At 44.0% G+C, this 5000-nt stretch overlaps 1 protein-coding gene and 1 pseudogene across 2 annotated transcripts in view; both read left to right on the top strand.

The window, feature by feature from the left end:
- The window catches only part of LOC106810276 (ninjurin-1-like), a 16105-nt gene extending 15237 nt beyond the window's left edge, over positions 1 to 868 (top strand). Inside the window, exons 4-5 of one of the 2 annotated variants that reach the window (XM_014813570.1) lie at positions 1 to 6; positions 68 to 868. The exon at positions 1 to 6 is cut by the window's left edge and continues 156 nt beyond it. The gene's annotated coding sequence lies outside the window, so the exon portion shown is untranslated. The other variant, XM_014813569.1, reaches the window with a different exon arrangement.
- Positions 869 to 1844: 976 nt separating this feature from the next.
- LOC106810263 overlaps positions 1845 to 5000 on the top strand; it is a 14827-nt pseudogene continuing 11671 nt past the window's right edge.

The raw sequence follows: 5000 nt of genomic DNA, 5'->3' as shown, positions 1-5000 counted from the left end.
ATGGCTATATTATCAAGAGCTAATAATACCTATAATAATACCTAATAATAGGTATTATTAGCTCTTGATATTATCCTCTTCTATTCCCCATGGATTCTAGCTGTAGGGCTTAGCTTAGAAGAGCTTCGTAACAACGCCACGGTGAGATATAGGCCTACTATTCTCCTATATGTCTACGGGGAGGGGGGGGGCACGTCAACGCGAACGAAATTGGTGACGTTATTGCGTACGTATCTCGAATGACGCAATCTTTTTGGCCTGGATATTTATATAAACGCGCGGTGATGTCGTGTTATTTATGCCGCCCCCAAATTCGACCTTCGCTGTGTAAACACGGGCGATGTCGGCTCACTCTCTTGTTGTACGTATATTCGGCTCGATTCTTTGATGGTATTAAGACGGAGTCTTCATCATGGTGCACTAAAATGTCTTCCAGCGTGAATGTAAAACACGATTTTTACTTTGATATCATCAAGAGCGTATTAATTATGTACGCTATGTACGCTCTTGATATCACGATTCGACCTGAGCAGGTCTAGTGTAGAACTTATTTATAAATTGCAAAATACAAAGATAATAGTATTATTACGTATCATTTATAGTTAAAAGTATTTTTTATTTTATAAATTTTATTTTATAAATCTGCACTTGGGATCGTAGGCAAAATAAGTCCGTAGATGTAATTTTCCGCCATTCCCTGTATCTCACTACACTCATTAATCTACATTAGGAGTAGATAGCACAAGATTTCCTCTATGAGAAACTAGAGACCTGTGTGTAAGTAATACAATCCTGTGTGAATGTATCTATATAAATGTACGTGTGCGTGCGCATTTATAGAAACTGTATGAATAAATCTATGAAATAATAACTAATCAATATCCATAAATAAAAATGATGATAATAATAACAGGAGTGAATAAAAACAACAAAAATTTGTTTTAATTCACGTACCCCTGATAATAACAATATTATAATAATAATAAAATACCTATCCAAGCCATATGTGTTCGCTATTCTGAACGAATGATAGTTTACATCTTCATCAATAAAAATTCATAAATGATTGAACTAAAGATATTTATAAATTTATGAGGGTTATATGTGTTATGTATCTTCAGTGCTATTCCTCATTCTCCTCCCCTTCATAATTTGTCTCCCATAAGTACACACTGACGAACCATATGGGGACCTACCCGATATTCCCCAAAATGATTTCATCAGAATCTCACCTAATAATCCCACTATGCGCGCAGCATGAATAATTGCGCTTTCGATTAGATTACTAACATATCATTAGATACAGTATATGAAGGGATGTAACTAACATTCAACGTCATACAATTATATTATACCGCGTTTACTGCAAACATACTTTTAGTGTCTAAGTCTTGTATCACTGCAGTGCCGTAGGCTGAGCAAATTCCTAGGGGGGGGGGGCAGTGGCGGATCCAGGATTTCAAGGAGGGAGTGAGAAACAGGTGGGAGGTCTGGGGGTCCCCCCACAGAAAATTTTGAAAATGTAGATCGCAGGAGATGGTATTTGAGGCACTTTTGAGTAGGCCTACATGTACAGCCTTCATTCTGACTACGACAATTCTCTTTTAGTAGATCAATTTATTTTTTTAATTTTGCTTTAAAATCTAAGGGCAGCTGCCCCCTCCCCCTCCCCCGCAGGCTACGGCCATGCACTGTGGGCGTGGGTCCGCGCATCTCAGCCAGTGATCTCAGCGGCGCGTCGGAGAGCACGCGCGCGAGGTTCTCATTAGTTCAAATCGTTACCACTGCAGTTTAGGGCGCTGTTATCGCGACAGTTGCTATGGAGCGCGCAGGACGCGATCATGGATGTTTCTTCGCGTGAGTGATGATTTGTTTTACTGGTGGTAATAAAATATAAAATGAGTGATTCAACAGAAAATGAGAAACACGATCCTGTGGATCCAAAGGCACTCATCGATGATAGTGCTTTTGAGGCACTTGAGAAGGAGTTTCAGGTAAGTTTAGACTAATTTAGTAATTATAACTCATGCCTTACATTGTATTATTACCGTTTAAGGCGAGTATTAAATTGTGACAAGGTTAATTTTCGCACTAGGAAACGTTGCAAGAGTTACTGGGTGATAGTGCTCTTGACAAATTCCGGACCGAGTATGAAAAGTTACACAAAGCACTGCAGAAGTCACATGACAGGTAAGACGGGTAGATTTCACAAAATTATATAATTTTTTATTGAGATTATAACTGCAGATGGTTACTATGTTGCTTTCTCAGGTGGCAATAGCCTGTACTGCATACAGATCTATAGTTACTGTAGCCTTTAGTGCACTGCATTACCTGCTGTGAATATAACCTGTTAATTGCCTCACGATTACAAACATTCAATATGGGTCTCATTAGGCATTTCATAATAACTCTAATGACGTTTTCTGATTGCAGCGAGAAGAGGTTAATGCACAAATGCAGGGAGTTAAATGCCGATATCGTTGCCAATGCAACAAAAGTGCAGACAGCACTGAAACTATCAAAGGAGGACCAAACTACCATTTCCTCCCTCAAAAAAGAAATCGAGAAGGCATGGAAGATGGTTGATGCTGCACACCAAAAGGAAACCAAAGCCAGGGAGACGATTCAGGTACACCAAACTGTTTGGCAGTATTCCAAGCTAAACTAGTGCATTGTTTACATGAAACCTAAGAATGCAGTATCATTTCCTGCCTCATTTCTAGTGAGGAGAGGTTAGATAATACCACAAGGAACTTCCATGGTAGCACGGTTAGACAATAAAAATTCAATGCTTACTGCCAGTGATGCAGTAACTGCAGTATATCCCCAATACTTCTATTCGCTGTCATTGTATGTTCCATTCATTGGGCTTACTCAGTGTCATCGCATAATACGCAGCTTAACGAGATGATTTGCACTGTTACTGTAGGCTCTAAAGCTTGAGATCTCTAACCTGAGCAAGCTCGTAGAGCAGGGAGCAGGCCTGAGCATGGGCACCGAGCACAGTGTTAATCAGCTTCTCAAGATCAAGGATGAACTAACAAAGGTGAGTATGTATTTCAGTGTGCCTGCGACCGCACATGCTGCTGTAGGTGTCGGCTCGCAGGTGGGTGAGCCAATGCAGGATGTATAGTGAAGCCTAATAGAATTAAACACTAGATTAACGAGGTAATTAGACAAATGAGAAAAGAAATAGGAGAGGGTACATATAATGTGGAAACTGAGCAGAAAAATACACAGAAATAGCAGGAGGCGGAGGAGGAGGAGGAGGAGGCAGAGAAAAACGAGGGAGGAGGAGGAGAAGGAGGAGGAAGAGAAAAAAAGTATGAGGAGAAGGAGAGGAGGGGAATTAACGTTACTATAATAACCTGATAGATAAATGTAAAAAATTAACAGTAAATTGAATTTAATGTAATGATTACATGCACCGACTTTCCTCATCATTCAACTCCAATTATTCCGATCTATCACTTGACATATAGTAATTATGATTGTCTTGCAGGAAAGAGACGACCTGCTGGGTGAAGTCACCACATTGAGATCTCAGCTAACAGAGACGACAGACAGACAGCAGAAGATAGACGAAGATCTCACGGCTGCCCAGATGAAGATCACCGAACTCAGCCAAGATGTGCAGGTGCGCCATCTACCGACAGAAAACGAGACATTCTTGTATGTGGAGGGATCGCGTTGGGGAACTCGGTTGCAATAACAAAGCTGCCGGTTTGCACGTTCCCGTTAAAGCATTTAAAAACCTGCCTGGAATAAGGATCGACAAGTAGCTCTATCCAATAAGCATCACGATGGGGGCGTTGTAAAAATGTTGCTTAGTAATAAAGTGCGGCAAATTTGACACTTTGTCATGCACGTGTGAGAAACACATATAAACTGGTCTAGCTTGGCCAACCTAAGAACAGATTCGAGGTGGGAGGGCAATCTCGCACGACAGATGACTTAATTCTTAGACAATGAACGAGTAAGGCTTCTAGTCATTAAGCTTCTAGGTTCTAAGTTGTCTGATCCCCGTATAGGTGCGAAACAACGAGATACAGCGAGAGTCGCGAAAGAAGGAGAAACTGGAGAGAGAACTGCAGCAGGCGCACATAGACTGCGACCAGAAGGTTAACGACATCAAGCAGATGCAGCAGGGTCTCGCACGGGGGAAGGAGGACATCACCCGTCTAGAAATGCACCTCAAGGAGCAGAGGTTGCTCTTCGAGAAGACCGTGAAAGACCAGGACATACTGCAGGTGGGCTTCACGTTCTGCATGCGGACGATCAACCGAATTGATCTCGATCAATGACAGAAATGTGGCAAAGTTACCTGTCTCTCGTACGCAGTGTACAGTGTTCTCTCATCCCCCATCTCTTCCCTTCTGCGTATGACTCCCTCCCTCTCCTCCCTCTCTTCTCCCTCCCTCTCCTCCCTCTCTTCTTCCTCCCTCTCCTCCTCCTCACCCTCCCTTTCACGCCTCCTCCTCCTCCTCCTCCTCCCTCTCACCTCCCTCTCCTCTTCCTTCTAGGCGCGCTTCCAGAAGCTGCAGGCCGACTACGAGTCGCAGCTGATCACCACCGACTCGATGGCGTCGGAGAACACGCAGAAGCAGTCCGAGCTGAAGGTGCGCGAGGACGAGGTGGCGGCGCTGCGGCAGGACGCGGCGCGGCTCGCCAAGATGCGCGAGAACATGCAGCGCAAGCTGCGCATCGTCGACGACCAGAAGGTCGACGTCGAGGGCCAGCGCGAGACGCTGCGCAACCAGATCGCCGCCATCGAGCGCGAGCTCGACCTGTCCAAGAAGCAGGCCGAGATGGACAGGTGAGTGTTTACCTGTGAGTGAGGAGAGCCGAGATGGACAGGTGAGTGGGTGTTTACCTGTGAGTGAGGAGAGCCGAGATGGACAGGTGAGTGTTTACCTGTGAGTGAGGAGAGCCGAGATGGACAGGTGAGTGGGTGTTTACCTGTGAGTGAGGAGAGCCGAGATAGACAGGTGGGGGTT

Source organism: Priapulus caudatus, unplaced genomic scaffold (genome assembly GCF_000485595.1).
Source record: "Priapulus caudatus unplaced genomic scaffold, Priapulus_caudatus-5.0.1 Scaffold425, whole genome shotgun sequence".
NCBI classification, from domain to species: domain Eukaryota; kingdom Metazoa; phylum Priapulida; class Priapulimorpha; order Priapulimorphida; family Priapulidae; genus Priapulus; species Priapulus caudatus.
Note: the sequence above shows the minus strand (reverse complement) of the source record. Positions and strands in the feature narration are given on the sequence as shown.